This window comes from Rhinoraja longicauda, chromosome 39 (assembly GCF_053455715.1).
Source record: "Rhinoraja longicauda isolate Sanriku21f chromosome 39, sRhiLon1.1, whole genome shotgun sequence".
Classification (NCBI taxonomy): Eukaryota; Metazoa; Chordata; class Chondrichthyes; order Rajiformes; family Arhynchobatidae; genus Rhinoraja; species Rhinoraja longicauda.
In genome coordinates this window covers 1,648,823-1,675,297 of record NC_135991.1, presented here as the reverse complement: position 1 = coordinate 1,675,297, position 26,475 = coordinate 1,648,823, and the positions used below count along the sequence as shown (strand labels likewise).

General features: G+C 48.4%; 1 pseudogene; it reads left to right on the top strand.

The window, feature by feature from the left end:
- The first annotated feature begins 1,695 nt into the window (after positions 1–1,695).
- On the top strand, positions 1,696–24,081 carry LOC144611041 (NACHT, LRR and PYD domains-containing protein 3-like; annotated as a pseudogene).
- The last annotated feature ends 2,394 nt before the right edge of the window (positions 24,082–26,475 follow it).

Here is a 26,475-nt window from a genome sequence, read left to right as displayed (position 1 = left end):
TTCCTGTTCGCTTAAATTGTATCCATTTTGAAATAATCTCTCACGCGGCTAAAGGCTTCTACACTGACCTCTGGAGAGGAGAGTTCTGTCACCCCTCATTGTATTTCAATAATAATATATCATATTGAGTGACAGGAAGATGAGGGACACTTTTCCAGGAATGCCGCAGAGAGAATTCCTGCAGGTTATGTTCAAATCCTACCCATGTTACTGTATTCCTAGTAGCAGTAAGAGTTAACAGAATTTTAAAAGCAACTTTATTCACAGTATATAGCAGTAGGTTGTCAAACCGGTTGGTCTTGTTTTCAGCAGCGAGACCGCTCCCTGTTCTGAGGAATGTGAGGGTTGGAATCCACGCTGTGGACAGGCAGCTGCTTGCACGCAGATACTGAGCGCTGCAGGTCACAGAACAACAGTCGCACCTCGCAAATCAATCATCACCTGACTCCTGGAATGAAGCAAAGAGGAAACCATTTTAAAATATATTCGTGTGCAGGCAACACATCCTTTTGGAATTAAGGTAAGACGATCGCAGCTCAGATTTAGTTCTGGTCTTTGTTTTTAATCAATATTTAAAAATAAAATGACAATATTTAGACTGAGGTGAGAAGAAACTTTTTCACCCAGAGAATTGTGAATTTGTCGAATCCAGAAGGCAGTTGAGGTCAATTCACTGGGTGAATTTAAGATAGGGTTAGATGGAGCTCTAGGGGCTAGTGGAATCAAGGGATATGGGAGAAGGCAGGCACGGGTTATTGATTATGGACGATCAGCCATGATCACAATGAATGGCGGTGCTGGCTCGAAGGGCCGAAAGGCCTCCTCTTGCACTTATTTTCTATGTTTCTATGTTTCTAAGGCAGGCACAGGTTAATGATTGTGGATGAACAGCCATGATCACAATGAATGGCGGTGCTGGTTCGAAGGGCCAAATGGCCTATTCCTGCACCTATTTTCTATGTTTCTATGTTTCTATCACATTCATATCAACAGCCCAGGAATCAGTAGCGTGGGGTTATAATTGTGTTCGCACTTGTGACATTCGTGTTGCTGCTGTTGTCTGTTACAACGTTATGATTCCCCGCACCTTTACTCAGGATTGAGGACACGACACTGTGGCTGGGAAAGGAGAGATGTTTACGTGAATAGGTCAGTGTCGTAAAGAATGCGGCATTTAGAGCAAAGTGGGAAGATTGGAAAGTGGTTTGGTAGTCACGATTCAACTTTAATCATATACTTCGTCAGCTAATAATGTATCCGAAGTGGATGCAGAATTCCCTTCATTGCGCCACTCCGATAATTAAATTATTTTGCCACTTCCTCACAGTAACTTCCCGCTCCAGCGTAAAATCTACATCCCTCGAACATAACATAAAGCAGACAGACGATGAAGAGTTTGTAAAGCTCCGTAAGTAATTGGCGGAGGAATTAAACGATCACTTTCTGTTGGTTAACAAGCAAAAGGATGCAATCAGCGTCCAGTTCTCTGAGGAGATAACGTTTAGAATAGAAAAGCGGGAATTATTTAGTGCGTTGAAATTGGCCTTTCAGAGGACGTTGTCAGGCATTTTGTGAGCCCAGAGAGACTATGACCTTGGGAAGACGGGATCATTGGATAACATAATGTGTGTTTTGATTTTCCTTAGCCTTCATTTGCTGCTTGATGGTTATCTTAATATTGTCCGTTCTAGAACCACAGAATTTGGGAACGCTTGTCATCATCATGGCTGAAGGTGGCGATTGCGGAGCGGATGTAGTGGCATCTACATCAAGTAAACATAAAGGTTTGTGGAGCCTTCTGTAAAATATAAATGTTGCCTTGGCAATGGGCGTGGAGCTGTTGCAAATACTGAGGTTAAGAAAGGAAGTGGAAATAGGGAAGGGGTGAGCACAGAAAATTTACATCTGCAGGGACAGTCACATGTGGACAGATGTGTGATAAATCGCTACATTTTAGTTTATGTTATCACAAAAATTAAGTCAGAATATCAGTGTCCAGAATCAATGGTCGCATTGATTAGAAATTGGCCTTTGACCCACAATGGTCTGCCAGCTACCAATCCCTCTACACTCTCACCAACGTCTGCAGTTGTGCCACAGAAAGCAATTTAGCAAAATGCATGACAGCATAGTTTTGTAAGAAGGAACTCGACCCGAAACGTCACCCTTTCTTACTCGCTAGAGATGCTGCCTGTCCCGCTGAGTTCCTCCAGCTTTTTGTGTCCACCTATGGTTTTGTTAGAGCTCCATTCAAGACCTCAATGAGTTGCAGCGAGTTGTGAATGTAACTAGACCATCACGTAAACGAACCTCCCTCCCATTGACTCCACCTGCACTTCGCGGCCTTCGAAAGGCCACCATCATAATCAATGATCAACCTACAAAGCCCTACAAATGATCAACCTACAAATGATCAACATAATCAACCTACAAAGCCCTCCATAACCTGGCCCCATCCTACCTGACTGACCTCCTCCACAGGCACACTCCCACCTGCACCCTCCGCTCTGCCGCTGCCAATCTCCTATCCCCCCACATCCGGACTAAACTCAGATCCTGGGAGGACAGGGCTTTCTCCATCGCTGCTCCCACCCTATGGAACTCACTACCCCAAACCGTTAGAGACTCCCCCACACTCACCACATTCAAAACATCGCTGAAGTCTCACCTGTTCAGTACTGCCTTCAACCACTGAAGGTCACCTCACCTTCTGTCTCCTTTCTCTGTTCATTTATTTATTTACTTATTTATCTATTTATTCATTTCCCTATGTTCTCAAAATCTCTGTAAAGCGTCTTTGAGTATATGAAAAGCGCTATATAAATAAAATGTATTATTATTATTATTAATATTATTAATGACGAGTCTCTCACCAATCACCTCGTCCTCTTCCATCTCCCAACAGGCAAGAGGTATAGTGTGAAAACACGTACCTCCAGATTCAGGGAGAGTTCCTTCCTAGCTGTTATCAGGCAACTGAACCATCCTCTCACCAGTTATCGAGTGGTTCATCCGCCCAATTGAAGACACTCTGACTATCGTTAACCACACTTTGCTGGAATTTATCTTACACTGAATGCCACTCCCATTATCTCTGTCTGGTTAATATTCGACAAAAGCACTTTTCACTGAACACGTGACAACAATAAACTGAACGTATCCCATTTCCCAGCATTCCTACGTTTGTTGCCTGCTACCCGTTTAAAATTTGAATGCTTATCCAGGTGTTGCCAAAATAATGCGAGTGTACTGTCTCCAACACCATCTCAGGCAGGGTGTTCCATACTGTGACCATCCGTTGGTGAAAGGTTATTCTCGAGAGATCATACTGTAAACCTCACAGTCCCGACCTAAATCCATGCCCCCCCAAGGTCATAAACACGTCTACGATGGAGAAAAGTATTTTTTTGCCATCGACTTTTCTCATTGCTTTTTCTTCCTCTATCTGATCGCTGCGTGTCCGCCCCAACTTAAATGAACACGAATTCAACCATTCCAGTCTCTGTTGATAATTGAAATATTCATTTCCGAGCAATATCCTGAAGAATCTCCTCCGCATCCTTCCCACAGTATGGAGATCAGAATCGCAATCCTCCTTCAACTTAATACTTAATGAAATGAGGAGGGGGGGTTTACAGGTAGGTGGTTGAACAAAGGCTGGAGATGAAACATCAAGATGTTAGGCAGAAGGATTAAGTTATGCAGATTGTGAAAATAAAGAAAGGAATATCGGAGGAGAGAATTGGGGAGGGGAGAAATCGGTGCGAGACTGCGGAGAGAGTGAGGCAAGTAAGGCGGGTGTGCGGTTTAGATTGTTACTTAAAATTGGAGAATTGGATGATCAAACCATTGTATTGTCGGCTACGCAAGCGGAATTTGACGTGCTGTTCCCCCAGCGAGCATGTGGTCTAGGACAAGGAGATTGCTGTGGGAATGGGCAGAGAGTTACACATGGTTTGCAATTGGTGAGACAAAGCATAGACTCGGCAACTGTTTTGCCGAACACTTACGCTTTCTCCGCCAAGATCTACTGGGTTTTCCGGTTTCTAACCAATTTTTATCCTCGCGCAGATTTCTCCCTTCCCCCTCCATTTGCACGTACATTAATTCATCTCGCTTCACAATTTGCAACTTTTCACTCCTTTTGGTTCAGACCTGTCTTTTCATCGCTGGCCTTTCCCCAATTATCAGCCTACCAAAAACTTCCCTCACCTGTATCCACCTTCCTTACAGTCTTTGACCTGCCCTTCCTCTTGTCCACGTTTCTCCCCACTCACCGCCACCACAATCAGCCTGAAGAAAGGTCCGGACTTGAAACGTCACCTATCTATATTCTCCAGAGATGATGGTTGACCCACTGAGTTCCTCCAGCACATTGTGTTATGCTCTGGGGCACACAGGAACTGGACTCAAACGCACAACTCACACACAAGAGTCAATTTGGAGAAAATAAAGGCGTTCTTTAATTTTCACATTAAAGAACACTGCGATTCGAACCAAAAACTCTAAACTTACTCAGCTACAAAAACATTAGTTACAAAAATTACTTACTAGCTATACTACGACCGAGAGCACATGAATCAGAGCACATGAATCACAATACGAACTGGCACAGGACAAAGGGAGGCGTGAACTATATATAGATGAGGTAAGGGCACACAGGTGGAAACAATCAAGGCGGGGCTGACAATTACAATGGCAGGTAGTCAAGGGACCTGAAATGAGAATCTAAACACAGAACATGACACAAGACTAACAGATCTGACGGGACATTACAGTACCCCACCCCCCTTTAGGACCGACTCCTGACGGTCCAGGCTGGTCAGGATGAGTCTTGTCAAAGTCCTTGATCAAAGTTTTGTCCAAAATGAAGCTGGCAGGAATCCAGCACCTCTCCTCAGGACCGTAGCCTTCCCAGTCGACCAGAAACTGGCGACCGCGACCTCTCTTGCGGACTGCAAGAAGTGCCTTAACTGTGTAGACCGGACCACCGTCGACGAGCCGGGGGGGGGGGGGTGGAGGGGGCTTGGAGGCGGGCACGAGTGCACTTTCCTTGACCGGTTTTATTTTGCTGACGTGGAATGTAGGGTGGACCCTTAATGACCTGGGGAGTTGTAGACGGACCGAAACAGGGTTAATGACTTTCAAAATGGGAAATGGACCCACGAACCTTGGAGCCAGCGTTCTGGCGTGGACGTGAAGTGGCAAGTCCTTTGTAGACAGCCATACCTTCTGGCCTGGGCGATAATGCGGAGCGGATCTGCGGTGGCGGTCGGCTGCCGCTTTCATCCGGGACTGACCCCGGAGTAGAACCCTCCGAGCTCCGTCCCAGATTCGGCGACACCCAGATTCGGCGACAGCGTCGGATCATGGCGTGGGCAGAAGGCACCGGCACCTCACCCTCATAAGCCGAGAACATGGGGGGCTGATAGCCGTAGGCACACTGGAAGGGTGAGAGTCCTGTGGCAGCCGTAGGAAGCATGTTGCATGCGTACTCGACCCAGACGAGATGGTCGCTCCAGGTGGTCTGGTTCTGCGCGATCAGACAGCGCAAGCACGTCTCGAGCTCCTGGTTCATCCGCTCAGTCTGGCCATTGGATTGCGGATGGTAACCAGAAGACAGGCTGAAGGTGGCACCTATGAGGGAACAAAACTCACTCCAAAACTTGGACACAAACTGAGGACCTCGGTCCGAGACAATGTCTGTAGGGAAACCATGGATACGGAAAACGTGAGACATCATTACCTCTGCCGTCTCTTTGGCAGAGGGGAGCTTGGCCACAGCGATAAAATGTACCATCTTTGAAAATCGGTCTACCACCGTCAGGACAGTTGTGTTACCTTTGGAGGCTGGCAACCCAGTAACAAAGTCAATGGAGATGTGGGACCAGGGCCTCTGAGGGACTGAAAGTGGGTGCAGCAGGCCCGCTTGGGCTTGTCTGGAGGGCTTGCTCCTTGCACAGACAGGGCAGGCGGCCACATATTCAGCTACATCCTTCTCAAGTGAAGGCCACCAAAAACGCTGTTTAACCACAAAAACAGTTCTCTTGGCACCTGGATGGCATGTGAGCAGGGACGTGGGAGCCCAGTGGATTACCTGGGGGCGCAATGTCACAGGAACAAACAAACAGTTAGTAGGACAGCCACTCGGTGCTGGAGTCTCATCATTAGCCTGCTTCACATCTGTTTCGATCTGCCAAGACACCGCTCCTACCACACGGTTAAGTGGCAGGATGGGTTCGGGTTCTCAGGTATCAGGTTCAGGGTCATAAAGTCGGGACAGGGCGTCTGGTTTTGTGTTCTGGGAACCGGGCCTGTAAGACAGAGAAAAGTTGAACCTACTAAAAAACAGAGTCCATCTGGCCTGACGTGAGTTGAGTCTCTTGGCTTTACGGATGTATTCCAGGTTCTTGTGATCTGTCCATACCAGAAAAGGCTGCTCGGCCCCCTCCAGCCAGTGCCTCCACTCCCCCAATGCGGCTCTGACCGCCAGCAGTTCTTTGTTTCCGACATCGTAATTTTTTTCTGCGAGGGTCAACTTACGTGACAGGTAGGCGCAGGGATGAATCCGGTTGTCCTTCTCCGCTCTCTGGGAAAGTACCGCCCCAATCCCCACGTTGGAGGCATCCACCTCCACAATGAACTGTCTCTGGGGATCTGGGATGGTCAGAACAGGAGCGTTGGTGAACAATGTTTTGAGGCGCTGGAAGGCGGCTTCGGCCGGAGGATTCCACTGGAACTGGGTCTTGGAAGACGTGAGAGAGTGCAGAGGAGCAGCAACAGCACTGAAGTCTCTAATAAAACGTCGGTAAAAGTTTGCAAATCCGAGAAACTGTTGCACCTTCTTTCTGTTAGCGGGGGTGGGCCAATCGGCCACCGCACTGACCTTACCAGGGTCCATCTGGATGTGGTCGGCCGATATAATGTACCCCAGAAAGGACATTGTGTCTGCGTGGAAGTCGCACTTCTCGGCCTTCACATACAGACGGTTAGCTAAGAGCTTCTGCAACACACACTTGACATGACGCTCATGAGACTGTATGTCTGGAGAGAAGATAAGAATATCATCAAGGTAGACAAAAACACACTCATTGAGAAATTCCCTGAGGACCTCGTTCATAAAAGCTTGGAAGACTGCGGGGGCATTGGTTAACCCGAACGGCATCACCAAATACTCGTAGTGCCCGTTAGGGGTGTTAAACCCAGTTTTCCACTCATCCCCCTCTCTGATTCTCACTAGATGGTATGCATTTCTTAAGTCTAGTTTAGTGAATACTTTGGCTTTGTGCAACAGTTCAAAAGCAGAAGACATCAAAGGAAGTGGGTAACGATTCTTGATCGTAATCTCGTTTAGGAAGCTGTAATCTATGCAGGGACGAAGTGACCCATCTTTTTTGCCCACAAAGAAAAACCCCGCGCCTGCTGCCGAGGAGGACGGGCGAATAATGCCCGTCCTCAGGGAGGACTCAATGTACTCATCCATCGCCTTCCTCTCGGGGCCGGATATGGAGTACAGTCGCCCCTTGGGAATAGGGCCCCCCGGCAGCAGGTTGATAGCGCAGTCGAAAGGTCGATGAGGAGGTAGGGTGGTGGCCCTGGACTTGTTGACACCTCCTTCAGTTCATGGTAACAGGGTGGAACCTTCAACAGATCGGGATAGTCATCATCATCATTAGAAATCTTTATTTCTTCAGATTTAAGAACATTTATTCCCAAAACCGCCCCGATCTTCCCGTAACTCACCCCTTTGTTCACTGGTTCAACAAGACATGATTGTGTGCACTCAACCCCCTATCGTCTGATCTTACCAGATCGCCAATCAATCTGAGGATTGTGTTTCTGCAGCCAAGGGAAACCAAAGACCAAGGGATGTTGAGCTGAGTCAAACAAGTGAAAAGACATTATCTCCACATGGTTAGCATTTAACATGACTTTGACAGGTTCTGTACGATGAGTTATCTCAAACAACTGACGTCCATCTAAAGCGCTCGCCACAATAGGTTGCAACAAGGGCACAGATTTAACCTTATACGATCGAGCTAGAGTCCAGTCCATGAGACTCTCGTCGGCTCCGGAGTCGATCAAAACCCCCCGAGTCACAATTTGCTGATTCAGAGTGAGGGTGGCCTGTGTCAGAGGTCGAGGAGGTAAGTCCGAAACGGGGAATTGGCTCACCAGTGTCTTCCTTTTCACTGGTGAGCCACCCCCTTTTACCGAGCAGTCGGCCAGACGGTGTCCTTGTTGACAGCAGTAAAAGCAGGCTCCGTCCTTCAGACGGCGCTGTCGCTGCTCCGGAGTCAGCCTGGTTCGTCCTAGCTGCATGGGTTCCTCCGACGGCTGAGAGGACGATGTTTTCTCCTGCCAGCGATGGACAGGGAACGATGACTTCTTCGGTGTGAAGGACCCGGAGGAGCGCCCCTGGTGATTGGGAGGACGATCAGCAGCCTGGTGTCTTTCCTTTTCCTTTATCCTGTTATCGACACGAATAGCCCTGGTAATTAATGTCTCTAGATCACTGGGTAACTCAAAAGGTGAAAGTCTGTCCTTTATAGCCTCCGACAACCCATTCATGAATACATCCACTTGTGCAGGCATATTCCACCCACTGTCTGTTGCAAGGGTTCGGATGTCAATGGCATAGTCTATCACTGGGCGAGTGTTCTGTTTTAGCTGCAGTAAGACTCGGGAAGCTTCCTTAGCAGAGGAAGTGTTATCAAAAATACTGCTAAATGTTCTTTGGAAGAGGTCTAGATCCTGACAGACTGTGGAGCCCTGAGACCACTCCGCAGTGGCCCATGCTGCGGCTCGTCCCGTCAAATGGGACACAATAAATGCTACCCTGGCCTGGTCTGAGGGGAAGTGTGCAGGGTTATGCTTGAAGTGGAGATCACATTGTACAAGGAATGTTCTACAATTCTCCGAGTCTCCAGAGAACTTATCTGGTGAAGCCAGGCGTAGAATCAGCGTGGGGTTCGCAGGTGTGGCCGGAACAGCAGGCGGATTGCCGGCTGAAGGTTCAATGTGAGCCAGTGGAGAAGCTGCCGAGGTTGGGTCGAGACGAGCCAGAACCTGATGGAGTTGTACAGCGAGGTGGTTAATCTGGGTCGTCACTGATGATTGGAACTCGCTTTGTCTATCATTCAGCTCGCGCACCCCGTGACTGACTGAGCGCAGCTGCTCCTCCTGGTGCTGGATCTTAGTGCCCTGGTTGGCAAGGGTTGATTTCCAAATCTTAGAGTCGGCTGAGTCCATATTATGGCCAGTTCGTTCTGTTATGCTCTGGGGCACACAGGAACTGGACTCAAACGCACAACTCACACACAAGAGTCAATTTGGAGAAAATAAAGGCGTTCTTTAATTTTTACATTAAAGAACACTGCGATTCGAACCAAAAACTCTAAACTTACTCAGCTACAAAAACATTAGTTACAAAAATTACTTACTAGCTATACTACGACCGAGAGCACATGAATCAGAGCACATGAATCACAATACGAACTGGCACAGGACAAAGGGAGGCGTGGACTATATATACATGAGGTAAGGGCACACAGGTGGAAACAATCAAGGCGGGGCTGACAATTACAATGGCAGGAAGTCAAGGGACCTGAAATGAGAATCTAAACACAGAACATGACACAAGACTAACAGATCTGACGGGACATTACACATTGTCTTATTCCGATATTCTATTTTGATCATTCTAGTTGGGGGCAGGAACAATGAGGATGGGGGTTGCTGTTGTAGCGGGAGCCAAGGGTACTGATTGAGATGGTGTTTAGTTTCTCTCTTTGAATACACAGATCTGACGCCTACATTCTCTGAGCTCCTGACGCAGTGGAACGAGTACCAATTGTTCCAACTGACAAAATTCTACCGGGAGAGACTAAAACAGGCGATTGAAGAAGTGGTTGAAAGTCTCGGCTTCGTGATGAGACGGGAGGGATATTTCAGTTAACAAGAACACGTGGTAAGTGGAATGATCACGGTGGCTTCTGTTTCCTGTCTCAGAACTCACGGTATTGGGGGAAGAGTGAAAAATGCAGTCGCACTCCCTGGGTTGAACAGTGCAATAGAGAGACTGATCTCTGATCAGTTTGCGTCCTGTAGATCTGGTATCAGGAATAAAACCTGTGACATGGGGATTTCTGAGAATTGTCCATTCTGATCCAGCTGTTCTTCCCACACATGCACATAACCCTAATGCACAACGTTCTGGGAGCAGTAAACTTGTAAACCAGAATCAAAAACGATAACACGTTTTATGTGGCATGAGTTTCATTGGTCGCATTCAGTTCAGTTCATTAAGCCACAGAGGGCATTATCTAAAAGCACAAGAACTGCAGATCATGGTTTACAAAAAAAAGACATACAGTGCTGCTCAAAATAGCTGTTTTTGGAGATGCTGCCTGACCTGCTGAATTACTCTAAGACATTGAACTGTTCGCTTGTCATTCAATTGACAAATAAAATAAACAAAAGTACATTTGCTAAAATCTACAATCTCAACAAACAATATTCAGCAGGTCAGTTATTCGCGCATCTGTGGGAAGAGGAGCGGAGTTAATGTGCGGTAAAAGGAGGGAATGAGATGCAGGAAATGTGCAAGAGAGGGATGTGTTTGCTCGGGTATAACTGGGGTAGGTATAGAAATAAAAAAAGTTATCTGTTCAATGAGTGAATGCGGGCTCAGAGTGGGTAAGAATGTAGATGAAGTAACATAATAGCTTCAAAGTGCCGAGCAGGAAGTAATGCATGTTGGAGTGGGCACCTTTCTTCCTAGTGCGATAGTGTCCATGTGAGGCCAAAAAGAATTGGAGTAATTTCCCATCGATTTCAACTGAAGCGCGTTTCACACAGTTTGTCAGCCCAGTGTCATAGGTGTATGAACAGGTGTATGAACAGGCAAACCAATGCCTGCCACTATGCTCAAACATACCACAATATCCCATCACTGAACAGCTAATACCTCCCCATTATTATTGTCTCATTCACTGCTCAATATATTCATTGTTGTTCTTCACAGAATATCACTGAGCTCGCGGTAAAGGGAAACCGGAGAGAGAGTTCGACGCTCTTGCTCAGTCTGGTGATGGGGAATGGCAACCGACCCCAGCGGGTGATGTGGGAATCCTTTGTGAAAATGCAGAATAAATTACCAAAGCTGGACAAAATACTGAAAGAAATCCACAAGCTCGGTACGGTAAATCAACACACTGCACTGAATATCACATTAAAGCACTGGAGTTAACAATGTCATTCAAGTCTGGTTTAATGAATGCTCGTTGATTTGAACAGGCCTTGATCCACAAGAATACATGAACATCATCAGTGGTTTATCTGAATTACCCTCTCCTATCGAAGGTGAGTGTTGAAATGTACAGTTCACACCAATGACTTGTTAGAATTGATGTAATACTGAAACTGTTTGTTCAAAGCTTTGCAGAATCGGAAATCAGAACATCAAAGCTTAAGCAATGGTTAGACTGAAGGTAAGATTGCAGGTACAGCAGGCAGTGAATAAAGCTAATAATAATAATAATAATAATAATAATAATATTCATTTATTGTCATTGCAACGAGTACAACGAAATTAAAAAATAGCCAATCCTGACGGTGCGTACAAACATATATGCAATAAATGCAAAAACAAATAAATACATAAATACAATTATATTAAGTACAAGATTTTTTAACGATGTTGCCTAGTGCAAAGGTAGTGTTCAGTTCTCGTATGGCCCTGGGGTAAAAACTGTTCTTAAGTCTGTTTGTTCGGGATTTGATCGACCTGAAACGTCGACCAGAGGGCAGATGAACAAACAGACGGTGGCCGGGGTGGGATGGATCTTTTATTATTTTGCCTGCTCTACTGAGGCAGCGTAGGCTGAACAGGTGCTCCAGGGAGGGCAGTGAGCAGCCGATGATCTTCTGGGCCGTCGTGATGACCCTCTGAAGGGCCTTCCTGTCCTTTTCTGAGCAGCTGGCATACCATGTGGTTATACAGTATGCCAGCACACTCTCGATGGAGCAGCGATAGAAGGACAACATGAGCTTCTCCTGCAGGTTGGTTTTCCTGAGGATCCTCAGGAAGTGGAGTCTCTGCTGTGCCTTCTTTACTGTGGTGATGGTGTTGGTAGACCAGGTAAGATCCTCTGCGATGTGCGTACCCAGGAACCTGAAAGCGGGTACCCTTTCCACACAGACCCCATTGATGTAGAGTGGGTCGTATTCTACACTGGTTTTTCTAAAGTCAATTATAAGTTCCTTTGTTTTGGAGGAGTTCAGGACCAGATTGTTCACTGAACACCATGCTGCCAGCCTTTGGATTTCATCCCTATAGGCTGTCTCATCTCCTCCTGAGATGAGTCCAACCACAGTCGTGTCATCCGCGAACTTGATGATGGTGTTGGTGGGATGGGTGGGGGCGCAGTCGTGAGTGTAGAGGGAGTAAAGGATGGGGCTCAACACACAGCCCTGTGGTGAGCCGGTGCTCAGTGTAATGGTGGAGGAGAGGTGAGGGCCTATTTTGACGGTCTGGGGGCGGTTGGTCAGGAAGTCCTTGATCCATTGGCAGATGGTTTGGGAAAATCCAAGGTCGGAACGTTTGGTGACCAGTCTGCTCGGGATGACCGTGTTAAAGGCAGAGCTGAAGTCGAGGAAGAGCATCCTCACATAGCTCCCCTGGTGTTCAAGGTGGGTCAGTGCAGTGTGAAGAGCAGTGTCGATGGCATCCCCTGTAGACCTATTTGCTCTGTAGGCAAACTGGTGGCAAACATGTTAGCCTGACAAGAGGAGTTGAGTATAGAAGCAAAGAGGTCCTTCTGCAGTTGTACAGGGCCCTAGTGAGACCACACCTGGAGTTCTGTGCAGTTTTGCTCTCCAAATTGAGGATGGACATTCTTGCTGATGAGAGAGTGCAGCGTAGGTTCACTAGGTTAATTGCTACAATGGCGTGATTGTCGTATTTTGAAAGACTGGAGCGACTGGGCTTGTATACACTGCAATTTAGAAGGATGGGATTGAATCTTATTGAAACATATTAGATTAATAAGGGATTGTAGAAGCTAGAGGCAGGAAACATGTTCCCAATGTTGGGCGAGTCCAGAACCTGGGGCAATAGTTTAAAAATAAGGAATAGGGCATTTAGAACGGAGATGCGGAAAAAACCTTTTTCACTCAGAGTTGTAAATCTGTGGAATTCTCTGCCTCTTTACGCAGTGGACGCCAATTCTCTGGATGCTTTCAGGAGAGAGTTACATAGCGCTCTTAATGAAAGCGGAGTAAGGGGTATGCGGAGAGGGTAGGCACGGGTTACTGATTGTGGATGATCAGCCATGATCACCTTGAATGGCAGTGCTGGCTCGAAGTCAAGTCAAGTCAAGTCAATTTTATTTGTATAGCACATTTAAAAACAACCCACGTTGACCAAAGTGCTGTACATTTGATTAGGTTCCAATAGAAGAAAAAAAAACATACAGTAGCACGCAAGCAGTTCACAGCGCCTCCTCAATGAGCATCAAACGCTAGGGAGTAGAAATATGTTTTGAGCCTGGACTTAAAGGAGTCGATGGAGGGGGCAGGTCTGATGGGGAGAGGGATGCTGTTCCACAGTCTAGGAGCTGCAACCGCAAAAGCGCGATCACCCCTGAGTTTAAGCCTAGACCGCGGGATAGTGAATAGCCCCAAGTCGGCCGATCTGAGGGACCTGGAGTTAGAGAGGGGGGTTAGAAGATTTTTGATGTAGGGGGGGGAGTGTCCATTTAGGGCTTTATACGTGAATAGGAGGAGCTTGAAGTTGATTCTGTACCGTACAGGGAGCCAGTGGAGAGAGGCCAGAATCGGGGTGATGTGGTCCCTTTTACGGGTACCCGTCAGGAGTCTCGCTGCGGCGTTTTGGACCAGTTGCAGGCGGGACAGGGAAGATTGGCTGATCCCAGTGTATAGGGAGTTGCAGTAGTCTAGGCGGGAGGAAATGAAAGCGTGAATGATTTTTTCTGTGTCGTCGAATTGGAGGAAAGGTTTGATTTTAGCTATGGTTCGAAGTTGGAAGAAGCTGGCTTTTACCACAGCGTTGACTTGCTTATCAAATTTTAATGCAGAGTCAAATATCATGCCGAGGTTTTTGACATGCGGTTTGACTAGGCAGGATAGGCTTCCAAGTCTGCCTGTTATCAATTTGATGGAGTCGGGGGGGGGGGGGGGGGGGGGCGAATAGGATGACCTCAGACTTGCTCTCATTTAATTGGAGGAAGTTCTGTGCCATCCAACATTTTATGTCCTCAAGGCAGTGTGAGAGGCTGTTTAAATTTGACTGGTTGTTGGGTTTCAGGGGGAGGTAAAGCTGAGTGTCATCGGCATAGCAGTGGAAAGAAATGCCGTGCCTTTGAATGATTTGGCCAAGGGGGAGCATGTATAGAGAGAAGAGAATGGGGCCTAGGATGGAGCCTTGTGGAACTCCGCAGGAGACGCTAGCTGGAGCAGAGGAATAACTGCCTATGTTGATGGCGAAACTCCTATCTTTGAGGTACGAAGCGAACCAGCTCAGGGCAGTGCCATCAATGCCAACCGCGTACCGGAGACGGTCAATAAGGATGGTGTGGTCCACTGTATCGAACACTGCGCTGAGGTCGAGAAGGAGCAGGATTGCACAGTCGCCGGTGTCGATGGCGAGAAGCAGGTCGTTGTGTACCTTCAACAAGGCAGACTCTGTGCTGTGGTGGGCTCTGAAACAATAGACAATAGACAATAGACAATAGGTGCAGGAGTAGGCCATTCAGCCCTTCGAGCCAGCACCGCCATTCAATGCGATCATGGCTGATCACTCTCAATCAGTACCCCGTTCCTGCCTTCTCCCCATACCCCTTCACTCCGCTATCCTTAAGAGCTCTATCCAGCTCTCTCTTGAAAGCATCCAACGAACTGGCCTCCACTGCCTTCTGAGGCAGAGAATTCCACACCTTCACCACCCTCTGACTGAAAAAGTTCTTCCTCATCTCCGTTCTAAATGGCCTACCCCTTATTCTCAAACTGTGGCCCCTTGTTCTGGACTCCCCAACATTGGGAACATGTTATCTGCCTCTAATGTGTCCAATCCCCTAATTATCTTATATGTTTCAATAAGATCCCCCCTCATCCTTCTAAATTCCAGTGTATACAAGCCCAATCGCTCCAGCCTTTCAACATACGACAGTCCCGCCATTCCGGGAATTAACCTAGTGAACCTACGCTGCACGCCCTCCATAGCAAGAATATCCTTCCTCAAATTTGGAGACCAAAACTGCACACCTGACTGGAAACTTTCCAGGATGGTGTTTTGGTGCAGGTAGGGCACTAATTGGTTTAGGATTGCCTTTTCAAGGACTTTTGACAGGAATGGCAGTTTGGAAATGGGTCTGTAGTTGCTAGGCAAGGTGGGGTCTAGGTTAGGTTTTTTCAGTAGGGGCTGGACCACCGCGTGCTTGAAACTGGTTGGAACAGTGCCAGTGGCCAGAGAACTGTTGATAATAGAGAGGATGCTGGGACCGGCTATTGCAATGACATCCTTCAGAAGGGCAGTGGGGGCTGGATCAAGGGGGCAGGTTGCAGGTTTCATAGCGGAGACAAGCTTTGCAAGGGAGGATAGAGTGACGGGTTGGAAGCAGTCCAATTTAGATGAACAGACTAGTGAGACAGCTAGGTCACTGGTGGGAGGGGAAATGTTCATTCTAATATTCTCAACTTTGTTGGTGAAAAATTTAGCGAATTCTTCGCACTTAGCAGGGGACCCAACTAAGCTGGTACTGGGGGCGGGACATATGACAGAGGTAATTGTTCTAAATAGGACCTTGGAGTTATGAGAGTTTTTGGAAATAAGGTCGGAGAAGTATTGTGCTCTAGCAGACTTTACTGCTTCCTGGTATTTGAGAAGATTGTTTCTCAGAATTTCGAAGGAAATTTGAAGCTTGTCACATTTCCATCTCCTTTCTGATTTTCTGCACTCCCTTCTTAGGGCTTTGGTGGTGTCATTGAGCCACGGCCGACCTTTGGGCTTAGGCTTTTTCATTTTAAGGGGAGCGATAGAATCCAGGATGGAAGAGCAAGTGATATTAAATAAAGAGGCTAGATCCTCGGTGCTGAGATGGGGGGGAGAGGCCTCAATCGTGCAGATGTTGGGGGCAGCTGTGAGAGCCTCGGGGAACTTACTGGCAGTCAATGAATTTATGTCGCGGGAGTAGCGAACAGGGAGATGAGATTTTGCGGGAGATAAAGGCAGAGATGCGTCAAAAATGATAGCGCTGTGGTCCGATAGACAGGCTTCAGTAGTTTCAATGTTGTTGATTGGGAATCCGGACGATAACACTAGGTCGAGAGTATGGCCTAACTTGTGAGTGGGTCCCGTGGTGTGAAGAGTCAGATTGAAGGACTCAACCAGGTGCATAAATTCACTCACAAGAGGCTTAGTGGGACAGCAAACATGAATATTAAAGTCACCAAGAATCATGATCCGGTCAAATTTGGGCAAAATGCTAGAAATCAGATCAGCAAATTGGGTGATGAAGTCCTTATGCATTTTTGGTGGGCGATACACAAGAACAATTAAGAGGGGATAGGCTAGGCCCACTTTAATTAGTTGCACCTCGAAACTGGAGAAATGATCAGCGTTCAGGAGGCGGCAGTTGAAATGTTTCTTAAACACAGTGGCTATGCCCCCACCGCGTCCGGAGAGCCTAGGCGAGGTGAAGAAGTGACAGTTATCAGGACAGAGTTCCACGAGTGGAGCAAGCTCACCAGGGTTAAGCCAGGATTCTGTGAGCAGTAAGAAGTCCAATCCACGGGTGATGAAGAAGTCGTTGAGGATGAAGGTCTTGTTTTGTAGGGATCTTACGTTGATCAGGGCCTCTTTAGCAGGGACAGCAGGGACAGCAGGTGAGCTTCGGTCCGGTAGTGGCTCCCACGCCAGCGGGCGGAGGTTCAGGGAGACCACGCCGCTGCGCTTCACAGATGGCCTTGCTGGGAGCCCACGGGCCGGCAGTCCAGGGACCGGGATGATCGGTCGAAGAGCGGCATACCTGAGCTCGAGGGAGCGCCGGTGGATGGAGCTGTAAGGTCGACCAGGTCCGACTTCGCAGCGCTGGGCGAGGTCGGCCGCTGTTGGATGAGCGCGGGCGAGGTTTTTTAAATTTTCGAATGTTCCCGCGCGTTTACCCCGCCTCCTAGCGCGGTGCGTGCGGCGGTGGATGTAAGGCTGGGCCCGCACATCTACCGGGAGTTGATCGAGGATCGATCGCTGTAAGAAACTTTGTCCGGGACCTGGACTGAAGAAGTCGACGACGGAGGGTCGGATCAACAGGAGGGTTCGGCGGTCGTAAACGAAAGTGGCTCGAAGAACACTACGATCTCCAGGTGAGCGACGACAGGCAGCCAAACACAACGGCGCGGCCATCTTCTTTTTGGCCTACTCCTGCACCTATTGTCTATTGTCTGTAGACACGGGGATTCTCTATGGGTTTCTTCTTTGTCTGTGGATTCAAGTTTAGCTTAGTTTAGTGTACTGTCACATGGTGAGGTACAGTGAAATTTTTTGTTGCGTGTTACCCAGTCAGCAGAAAGACAAGACGTGATTATAATCGAGCCATATACAGTATAGATAAACTATGAGGAAATAACGTTTAGTGCAAGGTAAAAGGAAGAAAGTCCGATCTAAGATTATCCGCGTGTAACCAAGGAGGTAGATGATAGTATCCAAATCACTCGATCTCTTGCATACACCGGAACTATTACACGGCATTATTTCAACTCCTCCAGGCGTTAATTGTACAAGGCTTTGCAATGTATCAGGTTGTGTGTGAAATCCGTGAAATCCAGTGCACACCCGGGGGAGACTGTGTGCGCAGTGATGCCCCACACACTCCTGGCAGTGACCTCACACACAGTTTAGCCTCACACACTCATAGATGGGTCCTGACACACCGTGTAACCCCACGCACACCGAGATGGTTCCTGTCACACTGTGTAAATCCACACACTCCTAGATGGGTCGTGACACACCGTATAAACCCACACACTCCTAGATGAGTCCTGACACACTGTGTAACCCCACACACTCCTAGATGGGCCCTGACACACTGTGTAACTCCACACACTCCGAGATGGAACCTGACACACTGTGTAACCCCACACACTCATAGATGGGCCCTGACACACTGTTTAACTCCACACAGTCCTCACAGGGTCCAGGCACACTGTGTAACCCCACACACTTCTAGATGGGTCCTGACACACTGTGACCTGTGAGGAAGATGCTATGAGGTTGCAGGGTGACTTGGACAGGTTGTGTGAGTGGGCGGATGCATGGCAGATGCAGTTTAATGTGGATATGTGTGAGGTTATCCACTTTGGTGGTAAGAATAGGAAAGCAGAGTATTATCTGAATGGTGTCAAGTTAGGAACAGGGGACGGACAACGATATCTGGGTGTCCTAGTGCATCAGTCACTGAAAGGAAACTTACAGGTACAGCAGGCAGTGAAGAAAGCCAATGGAATGTTGGCCTTCATAAGAAGAGGAGTTGAGTATAGGAGCAAAGAGGTCCTTCTGCAGTTGTACAGGGCCCTAGTGAGACCGCACCTGGAGTAATGTGTGCAGTTTTTCTCTCCAAATTTGAGGAAGGATATTCCTGCTATTGAGGGCGTGCAGCGTAGGTTTACTAGGTTAATTCCTGGAATGGTGGAACTATCATATGTTGAAAGACTGGAGCGACTAGGCTTGTATACAATGGAATTTAGAAGGATGAGAGGAGATCTTATCGAAACGTATAAGATTATTAGGGGGTTGGACACGTTAGAGGCAGAAAACATGTTCCCAATGTTCGGGGAGTCCAGAACAAGGGGCCATAGTTTACGAATAAGTGATAAGCCATTTAGAACTGAGATGAGGAAAATCTTTTTCAGTCAGAGAGTTGTAAATCTGTGGAATTCTCTGCCTCAGAAGGCAGTGGAGGCCAATTCTCTGAATGCATTCAAGAGAGAGCTGGATAGAGCTCTTAAGAATAGCGGAATCAGGTGGTATGGGGAGAAGGCAGGAACGGGGTACTGATTGAGAATGATCAGCCATGATCACATTGAATTGCGGTGCTGGCTCGAAGGGCCGAATGGCCTCCTCCTGCACCTATTGTCTATTGTCTGTTGTATAACCACACACACACTCCTAGGTGGGTCCTGACACACTGTGTAACTCCACACACTGCTAGATGGGTCCTGACACACTGTGTAACCCACACACCCCTAGATGGGTCCTGACACACTGTGTACCCCCACATTCCTCACAGAGTCCAGACACACTGAAAATATGTCATTTGTGAGAACATTCCTGAAAGTCCACAATGTCTATCGTCTTGAATCACGATGTTCCCTCCACCACAGTGGATGGAAACATGAATGAATTTGTTCCTGATCCGTTTCTCAGACCCCTGCCCTGGGCAGGCCAAGAACCCCGTTTCCTAGTCTTCACTGTCTACTCGACAATCCTTCTCAATCAGTTGATGATTTTTCACAATTGTTGACAAGTCACAATAATGTCTCACCTCTAGACAAAACATCCCTACCTCCACATGTATGTTGAATGCATTGCTTCCTTCACGACTCCCTGCTTGCTCTTTCATGTCCAGCAGCCATTCAATTTCTAATGTCACTTCCCCATGGACACCTCTCATTTTCCCACTTTGCTTGCAAACATGCATGCGGCCAAAAAAGTTTTTCTCGATGAAGCTGCACTGCTTGCAGTTTTCAACGATGACTTAACAATTGAATGTCATTTCCGGTCATCCCAGTCCCACTCTGTCCCCTCTGACTTTGGTCCACCACACAAACCGTGCCTGAATCACAGATGAGAACCTCATCTCCCAGTACAATGCATAACTGCCTACTGGACTCAACATTTATCGCAATGCATTTCGATGATCAGCATCACCTTTCCCCTTCTATTCCCCCCTCCTTCTCCCACTCGCTTTCTCTCCACTTTCCCAACATCCAATCTCCTCCTCCTCCTCCCTTCTCTTTGCCTCTCACCTCCAAGTCCCATTCCCCCTTCCGCACGCCCTTCCATCTCTGCACCCTTTCCCTCACACACTATCCCCTTCCCCTTCTCTCTCTCCCTCCCATTCTGCTCCTCCTCCTTGCCCACCCTCTTCCTCCCACCCTGGTTCTTCCCCCCCCACTTGTGCTGCCTGAGCTGCTGATTTCTCTCCAGTTGTCCCTCTACCAGAACACCCAATGCCCTTTACCCTGACTGTGCCCGGCAGATTAATCCTGAGTTTTTTTTACAGTCTGTGTTCGAACCCAAAAGGAATGCAATCTATGTTTGTCATGGGGGAATCAACTGCAGGACATGGAGGGACCAGTGAACTGTCCGGGGAACGGGCTCACTTTCACAGCGCAGTTAATATCAAGATCTGCTTGGCTGGTCATTTTATCAGCAGTGGATCGCTGTCATCTGGCGTGTCTGTAATCAGGTTTACCTCACTCTACTGAAATCTATCGGTGAATTGACTTAATTCAGGAGCATTGAACTCATTCTTGTAATCTTGAATGTTGAGTTTTGTGTTGCGTCGTCTAACATTGTGTCCATTATCTGCCTGTTCCCGTGCAAGAAGTTCAACGGAAACACAAGGAGACTCTGTGGGCGCGAACGCGATCCTGATGAAGGAGAAGGTAAAGGTTTTCCAGCTGCTTGATCGATACGCTGAGCTCACAATCATCTCCACTGTTCGAGATCGGGACAAGAGGCCGGGATCATGAAGAGTGGAGAGAGAAGATTCTCCGGAGAGAGATGGAAAAAATCAGGACAGATCAATTATTCCACAGCAGCTTTTCCCGGACTAAATCCCGTTCTGGGAGTTCAGCATCTGTGGCCGGAGTCCCGGGGATCGGAAAAACAACAATGGTGCAAAAGATTGTTCATGACTGGGCCACAGGGAAAATATATCAAGAATTCCAGTTTGTTTTCAGTTTCAAATTGCGGGATTTGAACACTATTAACTCCAGAGTAACCCTGAGGGAACTGATTCTGCATCAATATCCATACTTTCGGAATCTCATTGAAGAGGTCTGGAAGAACCCAGATGGATTGCTGTTTATATTCGACGGTTTGGATGAATTCAAGGGCAGAATCTATTTTGCTGACAGACGGAGAGACACAGAACCTCAGCACATGTGTCCAGATCCCGAGTGGTGGTGTGAAGTGTCTGACATTGTGTACAGTTTAATCCAGCACAAGCTGCTGCCAGGGTGTTCAGTGCTAGTGACCGCCCGCCCCACTGCGTTACATTTACTGGAAAAGGCAGAGATCAGTGTCACGGCTGAAATCCTGGAATTTGTTGGTGAGGAACGTAAGGAATATTTCACCAGATATTTTGAAGATCAGTCGGTGGCAACAGCTGTTTTCAAACACGTGGCGGAGAACGAGAACCTGTACACCATGAGCTACAACCCCTCCTACTGCTGGGTCCTTGGCCTGACACTGGCCCCCTTCTTCACACAAACACACCGGGACCCGCAGCGAGCTCCCAAGACCATCACCCAACTATATTGCTACTTTATTTACAACATCTTGACAAACCACGGCCGTGAGATTAAGCGCCCCCGTGAGGTGTTACTGAGGGTTGGTCAGATGGCCTTCACTGGAGTGTTCGAGAAGAACATTGCGTTCACAGGTGGAGATTTGATCAAGTACAAACTGCAGCCTTCCCAGTTCCTGTCCGGCTTCCTGATGGAACTTTTGGAGAGAGAGGATTCAGCCCGGAGCGTGTTGTACACCTTCCCACACCTCACCATCCAAAAGTTTGTAGCCGCACTCGCACAATTCCTGACTGCAGATACCAGGAATACGCTGAAACTCCTGTCTGAAGCCCACAGCACGACGGACGGGCGATTTGAGGTATTTCTCCGTTTTGTCGCTGGTCTCTCCTCCCCACGGTCAGCTCGGGTCATGGAGGAGTTTCTGGGTCCATTTCCTCATCAAACAATCTGCCGAGTGATGGACTGGGTGAAAGAGGAGGTTAAACACCAGGCTGAAAACACAGGGAAGGACGCTGGTAAACGGGGCCTCCTGAACGCGCTGCACTACCTATTTGAGTCTCAGAATCCTGCACTGGCTCAGCAGACACTGGGATTTGTGGAAGCACTTTCATTCAATGGACTGGGACTGACCCAGATTGACTGCGTGGTCCTGTCTCATGCCATCAGGCACTGTGATACAATCAAACACCTCGATCTAGGGGACTGTCGCATTCAGTGTGAAGGTCTCGAGCGGCTGGGACCGGCTCTGCACAAGTGTCAGCATTAGGGGTAACTGTCCGTTTGACGCTAACACTGAACTGTAAAATTGTTTCACTATTTTGTTCTTCCATCCAGCACCCCTTCCATAGGGGCGGCCGTCACAGTGCAAGGCACCCCTTCTATTTTACCCTCCCCCGGGTCAACGGTGTTCGACTCTGTCTCCCCCTCCCACGAGTCGCCGGTGGATGACGCCGATCCCACACACCCCGGTCACCGGTGGTCGACTCCTCTCCCCTCTTTCCCCGGGTCACGCATGATGCAGCTATTCTATGCACAGGGAACATTTCCCAGTCATCGGGGAATGAGAATGAATGGTGAAAGTGACCAATCACCTCAACGACAGCGATTTATTCAATAATTTACAGAGGTGTTTCCAGAAATATCCGTTTGGGAGAAGTTATCTCAGCCCCGGGGTTTGTATCAGTTTGTTCCTTACTCTGTCTGTTTGTGTTTAGACTGGGATACAACGACCTGGGAGATTCCAGAGTGAAACTGGTGTCTGCGGCTCTGAGGAACCCGGACTGTAAAATACAGAGACTGGAGTAAGTCCCAGACTGAGAGAGATTGTGTTTACAGTCACTGGGTGTCTAACACTGATCATTAATATGTTCAGTAATTGTGTCATTGATAAACACTGGGGATTTCCACCGTCTCCTGTCTCTCTGTGATCCTCACCCTCACTCTCTCTCATCTCCAGGCTGCTGGCTGTCGGTCTCACAGATTCTGGAGCCGAGGATCTCGCCTCCGCTCTCAGTACAAACCGCTCACTGACGGAGCTGGACCTGAGTTTGAACAAACTGGGCGATTCCGGGGTGAAACTGGCGTCTGCGGCGCTGGGGAACCCGGACTGTAAAATACAGAGACTGGAGTAAGTCCCAGAGTGAGAGATTGTGTTTTTACAGTCACTGGGTGTCTGACACTGAGCATTAATATGTTTAGTAAATGTGGCACTGATAGATATTGTGGATTTGCACCGTCTCCTGTCTCTCTGTGTCCCTCACCCTCATTCTCTCTCGTCTGCAGGCTGAACAGTGTCGGTCTCACAGATTCTGGAGCCGAGGATCTCGTCTCCGCTCTCAGTATAAACCCCTCACTGACGGAACTGAGCTGAGTGGGAAACAAACTGGGAGATTCCGGAGTGAAACTGGTGTCTGCGGCTCTGAGGAACCCGGACTGTAAAATACAGAGAATGCAGTAAGTCCCAGACTGAGAGAAATTGTGTTTACAGTCACTGGGTGTCTAACACTGATCATTAATATGATCGGTAATTGTGTCACTGATAAACACTGGGAATTTGCACCGTCTCCTGTCTCTCTGTGTCGCTCACCCTAACTCTCTCTCATCTCCAGGCTGAACAATGTCGGTCTCACAGATTCTGGAGCCGAGGATCTCGTCTCCGCTCTCAGCACAAACCGCTCACTGACGGAACTGGACCTGAGGGACAACTCCCTCACAGACCGAACTGTTCCCGCTCTCCGCCGCCTCATACCGACCCTTCCGAGACTGGAGCGGATCTGGTGAGTGTTTGCGTTAATGTTTAATGTGATTAAATATCAGGGGATCCGCGTGCTTCTCTTGTGATTTTGTTCTGTGAGTGTTGTTGAAATAGTCACCCCAGTCCCTATTATTGACAATGTTGTTTAATCTGTTTATTTTCTGTTTTTGTTATGGACTTGCTTCAGGCTGTCGGTGAATAAGTTGAGTGCTTGTGGACGGAACCAGCTGGAGAGTCTGCGGGGATTCAGACCCGGACTGAGAGTGGGCGTGTGAACATCTGGGAGTGTAAACGTCACCGACCTGGGTCCCGGAATATTGTTGTCCGATTCCCCGCCCTCCCCTTTAAACTGCCGCCCTCCCATGTAAACGACCGCCCTCTCATTTAAACGGCCGCCCTCCCCTTTAAAAAGCCGCCCTCCCCTTTATACGGCATTTAAATCCGGTGCTTCCCCCGGCGTGGGACAGGTGAATTGCAGCTGGACCTGCAGGATCTCGGATGTGAATATCATCCGCGGCCCCCGCTCCTGCTGCGGATTGGCGGTAACAACAGAAGCATTGTTCAAACTGTTCCTTCACAGAGCAATGTCTGTTACTGGTTTATCGTCTGTAAATGAAAAGTCAATGGTTTATTATAGTTTAATACTTGTAAAGTTTGTTGATGTCCAGATTTCTAATATTTGCTGAAATAAATAAACACTTGTCAATTCCAGATCTCATGTCGGATTCCCAACTGCTGCCACTTTTATTCACTCAGTTCTCCCCCTCCCCTCCCAAACATTTCTCGGCTGCTTTCTCTCTTCGTTTACCCTCCTGTGTTCTCGCCCCTTCCCTATAATCAACCATCAGTTTCCTCCACCATGCCGCGGTACTGCTCCCTCCTCCTGCCCCCATCCTGCCCCCATGCCACCCACTTCCTGCATTCTCCTGCACTCCCCTGCTATTCCCACATACTGTCCTCCCCTGCACCCCATCTCACTAACCTCCCTGCCCCCATCCTGCGCGTCCTCCTGCCCCCTCATACCCCGACCCACCTGACACGCCCCACCTGCTCCTCCCCTCCTTCTCCCTCTTTCTGCCCTTCTCTTGCATTCATTTGATGTCCCTCCTTCTCCCCCCTCCTCTTTACAGCCTCCCCATCCCCTAGGTCTCACCCCCTGCTGCTCAGCCTTCATGCTCTCCCCTACTCCTCCCACTCCGTCTCCCACTACACCCCCCTCATTTCCCCCCCTCATTCTCCCCCCTCATTCTCCCGCTCATTCTCCCCCCTCATTCTCCCCACTCATTCTCCCCCTCATTCTCCCCCTCATTCACCCCCTCATTCACCCCCGTCATTTCCCCCCGTCATTCCCCCCCGTCATTCCCCCCCTATTTCTCCCCCTCATTCTCCCCCCTCATTCTCCCCCCCATTCTCCCCCACCATTCTCCCGTTATTCTCTCCCCTCATCCTCTGCCCTCATTCTCTCCCCTCATTCTCCCTACCTCCTACTCCATCTACCACTACATCCCCTTCATTCTATCCCCTCATTCTCTCCCCTCATTCTCTCCCCTCATTCTCTCCCCTCATTCTCTCCCCTCATTCTCTCCCCATCTCATTCTCTCCCCATTTCATTCTCCCCATCTCATTCTCCCCATCTCATTCTCCCCACCTCATTCTCCCCATCTCCCACTCCATCTCCCACTACTTCCCCCTCATTCTCGCCCCTCATTCTCACCACCTCCCACTCCATCTCCCACTACTCCCCCCTCATTCTCTCCCCTTATTCTCTCCCCTCATTCTCCCCATTTCATTCTCTCCCCTCATTCTCCCAATCTCATTCTCCCCATCTCATTCTCCCCTTCTCATTCTCCCCATCTCATTCTCTCCCCTCATTCTCCCCATCCTCATTCTGCCCAACATTATCTCCCTCCTTTCCCCCCTCCCCCCCCGCCATTCTATCCCGGATACTAGCATGGATAGCAGGTTGGCTGGATGGCAGAAGAAAGTGTGGCAATAAAGGGGGCTTGTTCTGGTTGGCTGCCAGTGACCATTGGGGTTCCGCAAGGGTACGATCCTGGGGCGCTACTCGTCACGTTGTTTATTAATGAATTGGACGACGGGATTGAAGTCTTTCTGGCAAAGATTGCGGATGATACGAAAATAACTAAAGGGGCAGGTAGTGTACAGAAAGCAGGGACTCTGCAGAAGGACTTGGACAGGTTGGGAGAGTAGGCAGACAAGTGGAAGATGGAATATGCAGTCGCAAAGTGTGTAGTCATGCATTTTGGTACGAGGAATAAAGGCGTAGACTATTTTCTAAATACGATGAAAATCTTGAAATCGGAGATGCAATGGGACTTGGGAGTATTGGTGCTGGCTTCACAAAAGGTTAATCCGCAAGTCGAATCAGAAGTAAACCAAGCAAACACAATGCTAGCTGGTATTTATTTCAAGAGGGCTTGTAGTCAAAAACAGGGATGTAATGCTGAGGTCTTTCAGGAGTTGGTAAGGCCAAATTTGAAATATTGTGAGCAATTTTGGGCACCATATCTGAGGAAGGATGTACTGGGTCTGTAGAGGGTCCAGAGGAGGTTTACCGAATGATCCCAGGAATGAGTAGGTTAACCTATGATGAACATATTTCGGCACTGGGTCTGTACTCGCTGGACATTAGAATAATGAGGGTGGAC